Source organism: Lepidochelys kempii, chromosome 2 (genome assembly GCF_965140285.1).
Source record: "Lepidochelys kempii isolate rLepKem1 chromosome 2, rLepKem1.hap1, whole genome shotgun sequence".
In the NCBI taxonomy this organism is placed as follows: Eukaryota; Metazoa; Chordata; order Testudines; family Cheloniidae; genus Lepidochelys; species Lepidochelys kempii.
The window spans coordinates 195,475,628-195,489,705 of NC_136381.1; the positions used below are offsets into that span (position 1 = coordinate 195,475,628).

Sequence of the window (14,078 nt, forward strand, 5' to 3'; positions counted from 1 at the left end):
TGCTCTTCAGTGGCAGCTGTAAAGTCAGTTAAATTTGTGCTGAGGTGTCACACTGAACCAGAGGTGAAAGTAAACCAGTACGGTCCGGTACAGCGTACCGGTAAGAAAGTGGCTGCCGGTACATAGCCGACTGTACTGGCAGGGCCACTGATGGGGGGGAGGGGGAGGAAGAGGCAGCTGCCCCAAGGCCTGGCGATTTAAGTGGTCAGAGCCTTGGGCCCTTTAAATCACTGCCCCAGGCAGTGCAAGCTGGGCAGCGCTGAAGGGCTGGCTGGGGTAGTCTGGTCCCAGCCCTGGCCCTTACGCCCGAAGCCCCAGCCCTTCCAGGGGCCAAGAGCCGCCCCCCGCAACCTTGCCCAGAACCCCAGTACTGGTAAGTCCTTTAAGTTACTTTCACCCCTGCACTGAACAGAAGCTGGTGATCTGTAATCTGTTTGGGATCTGCAAACTACTGGAGAAAGAACCTAGAACTTTAGCTAATTAATTAATGTGCTGAATGCTCTGTTTATTTGACATACTCATCAACACACACAACTCATATGAGGGGAGGGTTCTTTATATTTAAAAATATTGTGTAAGCACCTGTCAGCATTTTCACTATCAACTGTTATAATTTGGCTGTACAGCAGTCATTCTGTGGTAAAGTTCTGCACACAGAAATTTGCCAGTCTTGGCATGGAGCAATTATAGAGATCAGACATTTTAAAGCGAAGTTTTGGATACTTACACGCATATGTAATTTTAAAATGGCTTTGCTACTGATAGCTGAGATTAAAAACTGAATGGATAAGCATATGGCACAAGTGCACTGAATTTATTAAAGGTTTAAATTTATTTAACTGCCGTAAGCAGGTAATAAAAATGTCAGGATTTGTTTTAAGGATTTTGCATTTCATTTTAATATTCGTGTAATAGGGCAATCTGCCCCTTTAATAGCCCAGTGATTGGGGAGCAGGGAGCAGCTGAACCTGCTCCAGAGAGAAGTCCAGCAGGCAGGTGCTGGGAAGCCATTGACGCAGCTCATCAGCACCACATGATTTGTGCCATTCTCAGCTGGACAATATAAAGGGGGAAAAGTGGGGGTGGGGGAGGATTGGAGTAGGGGGCTGCAGACAGAGTCCATAGAATCCCCCTGTGGGGTAAGAGAGGGCCCTACCTGCTAGCTACCACAGGCCAGGGGACCCCAGGCCCTCTAACCAGATTATTGTTACTTTTTGCACCCTTTTTTTTTCTTGTTTGTGAGTACAAAAAAGAAAGTAAGGGACAGACAACTAACTTGGCCATGGCTGATTGTCTATTCCCAGCTGGTGACTAGGGCCACAGCGTACCATTAGCTTTTGGGAGAGTGGGAAACACCTAGTACACTTTTAAAACTTATTTATGCAAGAATGATGGAATATTATGATTTATTTATTAAGAGGTGCCACAGCTACAGAAATAATTTCAGACACACTCAACCTTTTATCAAGTCTGTGGGGTGAAACACCTATTTCCTGTAGATGTATTACTATGTGAAAAAGCCCAGTCCCTCAGTCATACTGTGTGAGGAACTCCTATTGGCTTTCAGGGGAGTTCTGTGCATGGGAGGCTCGCAGGTTCAGTTCCAAAATGATGGTATGTCATTTCTGCATAAATAAATTTTATTATATAAAAGTATACTTTATATAAAGTTATAGTATCTTATTTTTTCCTAATGTTGGAACAGATTATGCTCACGCTTTTGTTTCATTTTTATCATTTCTTGATTTTTTTTAATAGTGAATTCATTGTGGGCCATCTTTGAAGCCATTGTGGACTAAGGCTTGGTCTATACTAGGAAACGGGGTCTGTACAACTACCTTGCTCAGGGGAGTGAAAAATTCAGACCCCTGAGCGATGCAGTTAAACTGGCCTACCCCGCGATGTAGACTGCACTAGGTTGACCGAATTCTCTTGTTGACCTCCCGCAATGGGAGAAGCCCTCCTGTTGGTGTAAGTAGTGTCTTTGCTGGAATGCTACAGCTGCGCTGCTGCAGTGTTTTAAGTTTAGACAAACCCTAAGATGTTACCTTTACTCAGAGTGAGTATCAGAATCTGGTTCTATTAGTATTCTTGGACAATAATATATATTGGCTTATTGCTTAACAATTATACAAATTGGTGGCGGTAAAGCATGAGATCAAAGGCTGAGCCACCAGTTAACATGCTGTGTCATTATACTCACTGTGCTGTATGTTATTACAATATGAGAAATTTCTGAAATGAACAATTTTTTTTCAAATTAGGTATAATATTGCATATGTATACATATTTTATATAGTATGTGTATAGCTAAGTACATTTACTTTCACTTAAAATATCATGCAATATATGTAATAAACATTGAAACTTGACAGGTTAGACAGGAAAGACTCAGCTCTCCAAAATAAATATGTAAACAAACAATTCCCATAGCAACTGCTCAGGAAAAGCCAGAAGACTGGATTCAGACCTGGTGTAAACACATGTAGATCAGTTAGACTCAACAGAGTTTTGAGTTTGAATTTGTCCCTGCGTGGATGAGAGTCTTGAAAAGCACATTTAGGGGTCACACAATTTAGGTCAGACCAACTGAAGCAGTGAATTCAAGACCATACAGCCACCTACTTAGAATGCCCTGCCTTCAGGCCTCAAGACAGCAAATTGCAGGAGGTTAGGCAATGGACCAGCGGATCTTAATTGCAGTGCATATACATAAGAAAAGAGGTGAACTGTATGATAAGCATAACCCAGACCACATACCGTAGGACTTTAAAGTTTAAAATCAACATGCTGAATTGTGAATAGAAACAAATGTGAACTCAGTGCAGTATAAAAAATATCACTGATGAGATATACTTTGTATTTGGAATACCACTGAGTGGGAACATTGCCTCATTCTGTGCTAGCTGAAGTTTGAGCAGTTGTTAAGGATAGTTAGGGTGACCAGATGTCCTGATTTTATAGGGACAGTCCTGATTTTTGGGTCTTTTTCTTATATATGCTCCTATTACCCCGCACCCCCGTCCCGATTTTTCACACTTGCTATCTGGTCCCCCTAAGGGTAGCCCCATGCAGAACACTTTTCATGGACTCATTCATAGTTTAAAACTAGATAAAATATTGTTATACTTCTCCAGTCAGACCTCCCAGCACAGCACACCCCATAAAATTTCACCCAGTAATTCCTGCAGCAAGTCCAATAATTTAGGGTTGAACTAGATCATATCTTTTAGAAATATATTTACATCTGGATTTAAAGATTGCAAGTGCTGGAAAAATTAATGACATCCCTTGGTAAATTGTTTCAATGGTTAATTACTCTTAATGTTAAAAATGTCCACCTTATTTCCAGTTTGAATTTGTCTAGCTTCCAACTTCCTGCTACTGCATTTTATGCCTTTGTCTGCTAGATGAGGCCAATCTGAGGTAACAAAGGCAAGCATAATAGTGACAAGATTGGCATCTGAGAGGAATACTTTGTCATGAGGACAGAGCAGTGGGGCAGTACTATTAGTGGTAGTGATGATGGAAGTGCTAAAATCAAGTAGGTGCAGCAATTTTTATCACCATTTTGTCAAGCTGTGCAAGTAAAAACACATGCCTAGTCTATAGTAGCCCTGCTGCAATTGTTAGCACCAGTGCTAAGTCTATGGTGGGAGAATTGCCGAAAATTCTCAGGCCTGTCTACACTGTGGGTGCTATACTAGGCACGATAGCTCTGCTGCTGCAACCCCTTAGCATACAAACAGACTTTCCCCATCGCTGTAGGAACTCCACCTCCGTGAGCGACAATAGCTAGGGTGACAGAACCAGTCTTCCATCGACCTGGCTGCATCTACACCAGGGGTTAGGTCAGCATAGCTACAGTGCTTAGGATGTGGAATTTTCACATGAGCACCATAGCTATGTCAAACTAAGTTTTATGTGTAGAGCAGGCCTCAGTCTGGACAAGGCCAAGACATCTCAATCCCTTACCAGATGCAGATAGAAGAATGTTGTTCTGGCTATGGCTCAGCTAGGGACCTAAGAGATCCTAGATTGCAAACCACAACAGGCAGGTATGGACCTCAATAGAGGGAACAGATATTACACCCAACATCCCTTCTAGGAGGTTCCATGGAACCAGCACCTTCACCTCAGTTTTAGCTGACTGAAGCTGTCATAAATATAAAGGGAAGGCTAACCACTTTTAAATCCCTCTTGAGCAGAGGAAAAACCCTTTCACCTGTAAACGGTTAAGAAGCTAAAGATAACCTCGCTGGCACCTGACCAAAATGACCAATGAGGAGACAAGATACTTTCAAAGCTGGAGGGGAGGGGGGGACAAAGAGTTCTCTCTGTCTGTATTTTTTTTTTTTTTTTTTTTTTGCCTGGACCAAAGCAGGAATGCAGGTTAGAACTCCAGTAAAGGGTTAATAAGCAATCTAGTTAGATATGCATTAGATTCCGTTTTGTTTAAATGTCTGATAAAATAAGTTGTGCTGAATGGAATGTATATTCCTGTTTTTGTGTCTTTTTGTAACTTAAGGTTTTGCCTAGAGGGATTCTCTATGTTTTGAATCTGATTACCCTGTAAGGTATTTACCATCCTGATTTTACACAGGTGATTCTTTTACTTCAATTAAAATTCTTCTTTCAAGAACTTGATTGTTTTTTCATTGTTCTTAAGATCCAAGGGTTTGCGTCTGTGTTCACCTATGCAAATTAGTGAGGATTTTTATCAAGCCTTCCCCAGGAAAGGGGGTGTAGGGTCTGGGAGGATTCTGGGGGGAAAGACGTTTCCAAGAAGGCTCTTTCCCTGTTATATATTTGTTAGATGCTTGGTGGTGGCAGCAATAAAGTCCAAGGGCAAAAGGTAAAATAGTTTGTACCTTGGGGAAGTTTTAATCTAAGCTGGTAAAAATAAGTTTAGGGGGTTTTTCATGCAGGTCCCCACATCTGTACCCTAGAGTTCAGAGTGAGGAAGGAACCTTCACAGAAGATCATCCAGGATAACTCTCATCCAACCTCTATCTGGGAAGCATTACCTAGAAGGCAGAACACTGGGAGGTAAAACCAATACCAATAGTCTAAAATCATAGTGGAGTGTCAGGGACTGCAGGTCTGGAATGCTAGTCCACAGGGCTCTTCAGTACTAGTAAACTCCAACCTGCCACGCAGTGATCTGCTAACTGTTGTCAGAATAGGAGCTGAACTCTGACTGGCAGAATGTTGGGGTCCTGACTGGTTCATAGCTCCTATTTAAACCCAGCACAGGAACAGGAAGGTGTTCGTGCAAGTGGATTCATCCTGCTTTGGAGTGTTTCTCCTGCAGTAACCTGAACCTTCCTGCCTCCTGACATCTGACTCCTGGTTTTCCCTCTGGCCTGTCTCAGACTCTGACCTCCTGCTATCTGTCCTGGTCTGACTGCTGCTCTGACCACTAGGTCAAACTGCCCATGTCCCAGGCCTTACACAGAGCACCAAATCTGCTGTAGCTCAGATTAAACAGAAAGCATTGCTCAAAGGTCAGCTCTTCCAAGTGCTCTAAAATATGTATAAAGAAAAGGAGTACTTGTGGCACCTTAGAGACTAACCAATTTATTTGAGCATAAGCTTTCGTGAGCTATAGCTCACTTCAGCGGATGCATACTGTGGAAACTGCAGTAGACATTATATACACACAGAGATCATGAAACAATACCTCCTCCCACCCCACTGTCCTGCTGGTAATAGCTTATCTAAAGTGATCATCAAGTTGGGCCATTTCCAGCACAAATCCAGGTTTTCTCACCCTCCCCCCCCCCCCCCACAAACTCACTCTCCTGCTGGTAATAGCCCATCCAAAGTGACAATTCTCTTCACAATGTGTATGATAATCAAGGTGGGCCATTTCCTGCACAAATCCAGGTTCTCTCACCCCCCTCCAAAAACCACACACACAAACTCACTCTCCTGCTGGTAATAGCTTATCCAAAGTGACCACTCTCCCTACAATGTGCATGATAATCAATGTGCATGATAATCCAACGCATTATTAAGGATCTACAACCTATCCTGAAGGATGACCCAACACTCTCACAAATCTTGGGAGACAGGCCGGTCCTTGCCTACAGACAGCCCCCCAACCTGAACCAAATACTCACCAACAACCACATACCACACAACAGAACCACTAACCCAGGAACTTATCCTTGCAACAAAGCCCGTTGCCAACTCTGCCCACATATCTATTCAGGGGACACCATCACAGGGCCTAATAACATCAGCCACACTATCAGAGGCTCATTCACCTGCACATCCACCAATGTGATACATGCCATCATGTGCCAGCAATGCCCCTCTGCCATTTACATTGGTCAAACTGGACAGTCTCTACGTAAAAGAATAAATGGACACAAATCAGATGTCAAGAATTATAACATTCATAAACCAGTCGGAGAACACTTCAATCTCTCTGGTCACGCAATCACAGACATGAAGGTCGCTATCTTAAAACAAAAAAACTTCAAATCCAGACTCCAGCGAGAAACTGCTGAATTGGAATTCATTTGCAAATTGGATACTATTAATTTAGGCTTAAATAGAGACTGGGAGTGGCTAAGTCATTATGCAAGGTAGCCTATTTCCCCTTGTTTTTTCCTACCCCCCCCCCCAGACGTTCTGGTTAAACTTGGATTTAAACTTGGAGAGTGGTCAGTTTGGATGAGCTATTGCCAGCAGGAGAGTGAGTTTGTGTGTGTGTCCCCGGGAAAGGGGTGGGTGAGAGAGCCTGGATTTGTGCTGGAAATGGCCCACCTTGATTACCATGCACATTGTAGGGAGAGTGGTCACTTTGGATGAGCTATTACCAGCAGGAGAGTGAGTTTGTGTGTGTATGGGGGTGAGAGAACCTGGATTTGTGTAGGAAATTGCCCACCTTGATTATCATATCAAATAAATTGGTTAGTCTCTAAGGTGCCACAAGTACTCCTTTTCTTTTTGCGAATACAGACTAACACGGCTGTTACTCTGAAACCTGTAAAATATGTATGTTTTCTTAGATTGTCTTAACATATGCCGGGGCTTATGAAGGTGCTGGTAGCATTCGTGGTCCCAGTTTGGGGTTGTTTGAGCAAGGGGTTCCTGAGGTACAGCCCCCTAAAATGATATTTTATAAAAGTAACTTATTTGCTAACTTTTGTTTGCACACACCTGAGACTCAAAGTATGGCCCTGATCCTCCCCCCACTGATCTCAGTAGCTTGGAATTTCTCAGTTAGTGCATGCACTCACTATTCCTTTGGGAGGGGTTGTACTGAAGAAGTCATTCAGGTTAAGTTAGGCAAGAGGCTGGAGCCAAAGGAAAAAACAAAACACCCCCACCACACGCACGCTCTGTTAAAACAAGAGGCAGGCTGTTGTCATAGTAACTGCGTGGCTCAAGTGGACATGCTGTGGCCACTGAACCTGAACCTATGCGCTATAAGTCAAGCCTTACCCATGCAGAAATCAGAGAATGGATGTGTTGCTACTATCCACATCTGTCAAGAGTTTTTTTTAAAATAGTTTTGGGAAGTGCACCCTCAGTAGTATAATAGTAGTATATAAGGGCTCTAACTATCTCCGGGGGGGGGGGGGGGGGGGAGGGTAAAAGGGGAGAGATCTCTCTCCCTGACCTTCTCAGGGGATCTGGGGGGGGACCTCCCCCTCTGAACCCTCTTCCTTCCTTCCTCCCAGAGTCTGGGTGGGAGGGCGCTGACCTTCTCGGTGGGAAGCTGATAACAAGTGTGCTCAAAGCATGCATTAAGTGCACACTGCCGAGACTGCAGTGAAGAGTTGAGATTGGCCATGCTTGGTGCCTGGCACAGGCTCACAAGCGCTGACACTGGGGCAGTGAGAATGGAACACCCACTGAGGGCAAATCTACGCTACAAAATTAAATTGACTTAACTTATGTCGATGTACAGCCACCGCAGTAATTAAATCAGTTTTGCATATCCACACTAGCTCCTTCTGTCCACAGTGTGTCCCCTCATGAGGAGCGCTTGCACTGATTTACCTATCAGTGTGGGGCACTGACAGCTAGAGCCCACTGCCCAGCTTTGGCTGACAGCAGGAGCAGTCTGATATAAGCAACACAGTGTTTAAACTAACGGCAGGTCTACACTACAGCCAGGATCAACGCTCTGAGATCGATCCACCAGCGGTTGATTTAGTGGGTGTAGTGAAGACCCACCAAATCGACAGGCAGATCACTCTCCAGTCAACTCCTGTATTCTACCCCCCACGAGAAGAGTAAGGTAAGTCGACAGGAGAGTTTCTCCCATCGACCCCCCGCGGTGTAGACCCCCTGGTAACTTGACCTAAGGTACATTGACTCGTGCTACGTTATTCATGTAGCTGGAGTTGCATAGCGTAGGTCGACTTACCGCAGTAGTGTAGACATAGCCTAACATTGCATCGACCTTACTACGTCAACCTATGTGCTACACCTCTCACAAAGGTGGAATTATTAAGTTGGTATAGTGGGCAACATTGTAGTACAGACGCGTACAGAGTTAGGTTGACTTAAGCTACCTTATGTTGACCTAACTCTGCAGTGTAGACCAAGCCTGAGATGAATGGAACAGTTCACACGTTTCAGAGCTATTGTTTCAGTCTGTATTCATCTCTACAGGGTGTTCATTCCACTGAGAATATATCATTGAGATGAATGGGCCACTTCACAGCTCTCTGAGCCACCTGTATTGTAGATGGATGTATAAAGCCTCTTCCCCATACACTGTCAGTTGCACAAAATAGGCAGCAGGGGCAAGGGGCCAGGCAGGTGACTGTTCTGGGCACCCAGGACAGGGGAATGGGGACATCATACTGCTGCAGCAACCCTGGCTGTGCCATTCTCTGAGCCTGCCCCACTGCCCTCCCCAACTCCCACAGTAGTCAGAACCCCCGGGTGTGGCCAGAACTCCCTCTGCACCCTGGACTCCTTGGCACACACCCCCCATTCCCAAAGCTCAGCTCCCCCCCATTCAAGTCAAGCTTCCGTTGTCTCTGCTAGGACCAGATTTGGGGTGAAGACTTTGCATCTCCACTGTCCTGCCCCTTCCTGCCTCCAGCTGAAACATCCACTCCTCGCAGTCCCACCACTTGCTGCCTCTCCATGCTCACCAGGAAAATGGAGTGGCACTGGCATGGAGGACAGTGGAGCTGGTGTAAGTGGGGTGGGGGTGGGGGTGGGGAGGGAGGACAGGCAGGGATATGTGTGGGGAGGATACCAGAACAACAGGCATCATGGAGGAAATGTTGGGACACGAGTCAGCAGTGGTTGGGGATACTCGGGGATACTCAGACATCTACCAATGTGATATATGCCATTATGTGCCAGCAATGCCCCTCTGCCATGTACATTGGCCAAACCGGTCAGTCTCAACGCAAAAGAATAAATGGACACAAATCTGATATCAGGAATCATAACATTCAAAAACCGGTAGGAGAACACTTCAACCTCTCTGGCCACTCAGTAACGGACTTAAAGGTGGCACTTTTGCAACAGAAAAGCTTCAAAAACAGACTCCAATGAGAAACTGCTGAGTTTGAATTAATATGCAAACTAGATACCATTAATTTGGGTTTGAATAGAGGCTGGGAGTGGCTAGGTCATTACACATATTGAATCTATTTCCCCATGTTAAGTATCCTCACACCTTCTTGTCAACTGTCTAAATGGGCCATCTTGATTATCACTACAATATTTTTTTTTCTCCTGCTGATAATAGCGCCTCTTACTCTACCTTTTCATGTTCTCGGTATGTGTACATATATATCTTCTTACTGTATGTTCCATTTTATGCATCCGATGAAGTGGGCTGTAGCCCACGAAAGCTTATGCTCAAATCAATTTTTAGTTTCTAAGGTGCCCCAAGTACTCCTGTTCTTTTTTCAGACTTCAGTAGGTCAGGAGCCAAATTAGCAATCAACATTTACCCCAAAGAGCCACAGTAGTGTGAATTCATTGTTTCATTTACTATAGTATATATTTATATTTATATTTAAACAGTATGAGGGAGAATATATATATAAAATAAAATTCTCACAGCAAGATGACTGACCACGTATTATTTTATCAACTACAATTGGTAAATAACACAGTAAAAGCAGCCTGATTTAATTATTAACCGATCGCACAGTGTTTTAATATCATGTGCCACAAAGAGCTGCAGGAGACACATTAAAGACCCACTTGCAGCTCAGAAGCCAGAGAGGAAAGGGGGAAGTGCTGATCAATGGGGCCTGCCAGCAGGTGGGAGGTGCTAGGGGAAAAGGGGAGCTGAAGGGGGGTTGCCAGTGGGTGCTCAGCACCCACCACTTGGCACCTATGCTCAATTGGGCCTACCTGCTCTGACAAAGGGGAGCTGTGCCAGTGTGAATATCAATAAAATCTACAAAGCTCTCAAAAACCTTTCCATCTTTTGAAACCTCAATCATACTTTGACACCTGAGACATTTTGTTCCAGTCAAGAAAGGTCTGGAGTGCACTCAAACACAATGCAGAAATATTTAGCTTTCCTAACCTGGTCAAAAGTAGTCCGCTGTACTTTTCTTGTAATCCTACTGATAAATTCACTTTGAATTCAGGTTGATAAGTATGTCACCTTTATGGTATCAGCCCTAATAGCTTCCACATGATCTCACAACATAGTATCATACCTCGCAAGCAATTCAAGTAACCCCGCCCCCCACAAAAAAAATCACCATTATAAGGACTGTCTAGTTTCTTGTTTGAACCTCTCACTGAACTATAGCAAAATATCCAGGAGATGATACAAAATATTGTACCACAGTATCTGACAGCAGATTTGCATACCTTTGTCAATTGTAGAATCCTTTCCAGATGTTCTTCAAGTTCCATCCAGTAAGCAATTGCCTCCCCCATGTTCCTTCAAATGTTTGTGTTGCCATTCTTACTCGCTAAACTAGAAAAAGTTTGTGAACCCGGTGTTATGACTTGCAAAGGAAGAGGAGGAATTTGGCTGGAAAAGCAAATAAGCAAAACAGAACCAAGAGGCAAACTGTTGATCCACATGGGTAGATCAACTCGTGCTAGCTCATCTTGAGCTAGTGCGCTAAAAATGTGGACATTGTGGCACTGGCTTGGACTATCTGCCCAAGTCCAGTACCGCCCAGCCCCCTTGGTCTGAGCTTAGGTGGCTAACCCAAGCCATCACTAGTGCTGCAATGTCCAGTGTTAGTTTCACTCTGCTAGCTTGAGCCGAGCTAGTGTGAGTCTGCCTAGCTGTGCTTTGAATCACACCTTCCAACTGCAGTGTAGACAGACATATCTTAAAGGAGGCCTGACAATACCATTTGGAGCACTAAACAGGGCCGTGAACACAACCAACATTGCTGGCATAACATAACATTGCTGGCATTAGGGAATTAAATTTACATTAGGGAGTAAATTTACATTGCAATTTACATTACATTAAATTTACATTACATTAGGGAGTAAATTTACATTGCTGGCATAACTCCCCATGAGGGAGTAAATTTACATTTACTTCAGTGTAAATTGTTATGATAGGAGAATCTGCCCCCCCGAGAATGTAGGCACTGTGTGTGAATATTTGTATTAAGCTGTATACTCTGTTGTAATTGACTCACTGTATATTATTTTACTAAAATACATTCTTTGTGTTTTTTAAACTTTGTATGTTCTCTGTGTTAAATATTTGCACAGTGCATACATGATCACACAGAGTATACATGACTACTCATACAGTGTGTGGAGTAACACACAGAGAGTACAAAATTACACATTATATGTATGTATAGGTTAGCTAGGAGAATGTGTTGGTTTAAAGCAAAATGAGAATGTAGCATAAAATAACAAACACAAATATTCACACAGTCCTTACTAATAAACAAATTAACCACAGAAAGGGTTGATTCTTCTTCTGGGTTACACCACCACCACTTGCTTTCCACTGGTTGTGTGTGAATCTATGCCCTGGGTGGGTGACTTTATACGCTCTGTGTGAATATTAATATATACCCTGTGTTGTGATAATTTATGCACTGTGTGTGAATATTTACGTTAATTTGGAGCTTCTATGTGTCTGTGCGGATATACATTCTGTCTATTGTGAATTCTGTGCATGGCTGTTTCAAGCAGAAAGGAAGGATGATGCAATGATTGGGGCACCAGTTTGGGATTCTTGGGTTCAATTCCCTGCTGTGCCACAGACTTCCTGTGTGACCTTGGGCAAGTCACTTAGTCTCCCTGTACCCCACTTCCCCATCTGTAAAGCAGGGATAATAGTACTTACCTACCTCACAGAGGTGTTGTAAGGATAAATACATTAACAAGACTGTGAGGTGCTCAAAAACTATGGTAATAGGTGCAAATAAGTATTTAAGCCAACTAAACACATCTGAGCCCCCTGCATATCCCCTCAATTGGGTTGCCCTGTATAATTATTTGTCCCACTCCTGCTTATAACTGAAATTGGATACTATTGTTTCATTTATTTTATAAAAGTACATACAACTTCTATTAATGAGGATAGGTTGACTGGGGGTACAAAGAAAACCGACTGAGATGGAGGGATTGGTTAGCTGTAAGGAATGAGAGGACATGAAAATAAAGAAGCAGTCACCTGCTGAAAGGACCCCATAGAAGATCCAAGTTGGGGACAGAAGAAGTGATAAGGAGGAGAAGAGGGCCCTGGAGGAAGACCTAGTCAGAGGCAATGTGAAGTTGCCCAAAGGGTGCTGATGGTCCTGCTCAGTGCAAGGGCCTGGACTTGATGACCTTTCAAGGTCCTTTTCAGCCCTACATTTCTATGATGAAGCCCTTAATTGAAAGCAGCATGAAGTGGCTAGGAGGGCAGGGGCTTAGATGAACCCACAGAAAGGAACAGCGTAAGTGGACAGGAGGATGACCTCAATTGGGGCAGCTGGTGAGGCAACTGGTAGCCAGCAGGGGAAGCATAATTGGCCCCCTCTCCTGCTCACCAACTCAAATGTAAAATATCTTCCTTCCCCACCACCACTTGCTGCCATGTGTCTCATTCAGCTGTCAGGAGATTTTCTCAGTGCCATGCCAGATAGTTTTAATCTGCACAGGGTCAGAGCCTAGGAGGTAAGCAATCTTCAGCTCCATAATTTAAGGCACAGCCCAAGCTCAGTTTACCCATTCACTCCTCCTTACATGATGCCTGCAAGAGGAGTGAATAAGCCACCACAGAACTCTAGCACCCTGTCTGCCTGTGGGTGCCTCCTGCAGCCACAGGTTCTGCAGCCTCTCAGAACTGTCCCAGACTTCCCATGTTGATGTATGTGTTGATATGGACACACTATTGTTTTTCCACACTCCTTTGTGTCTGATATGTCTAGGTACTTATATGTTCCCCATTGTTGTAGCATCTGAGTGGCTCAGACTTATTAAAGAATGTATCTTCACAACACCTAAGAGACACGGAAGTATTACCATCCCCATTTTACAATGGAGAACTGAGGTATGGGGAGATTAAGTACTTTGCCCAAGATTACACAGGGAGTCTGTGACAAAAGCAGGCGTTGTACTCAGAGCTCCTATTCCTGAAACACAAGGTCTCTCTCACTGCAGGTTTATCATTTGTTTCCATGTGCTATATACTCAGTGCTGTGATCCTTTGTTATACACTTTGTGTTGAAGTAGAGCACAACTCTCTCTGTGTTATGCATTAATTGCTGTGCACACAGTGTGTATGTTGTGGTTAGCTTGCCTTTGCAATGTTGCCAGCTCTGATGATTTGATTGTCTCAAATTGTTTTTTCTTCTACAAATTCCTGCTGTTGAAAGGAATAGACTGCATGATTATTATTTATTATTTGTATTATTGTAGCACCTACAAGCCACAGTCATGGACCAGGACCCCAGTGTGCTGGGTGCTGTACAAATATAGAACAAAAAGACAGAGACTCTAAGCTCTCATTTCTTTTTAAATAAAACGTTTCTAGCCCTCATGGTTGTGTAGAAAAGATGACCTAACTGCATCCTATAAGCTCAGAAACCAAAAGCCAAAGAACCCCTTCTAATTTATAATTAAAAACACCATGATTTTAAGCCAATCTCATG

The 14,078-nt window shown here is 43.7% G+C and overlaps 1 protein-coding gene across 1 annotated transcript in view; it reads right to left on the bottom strand.

Annotated features, from left to right (window-relative positions):
• Window positions 1–14,078, bottom strand: part of GPD1L (glycerol-3-phosphate dehydrogenase 1 like) — an 84,727-nt gene that overhangs the window by 69,029 nt on the left and 1,620 nt on the right. The window lies entirely within an intron of this gene.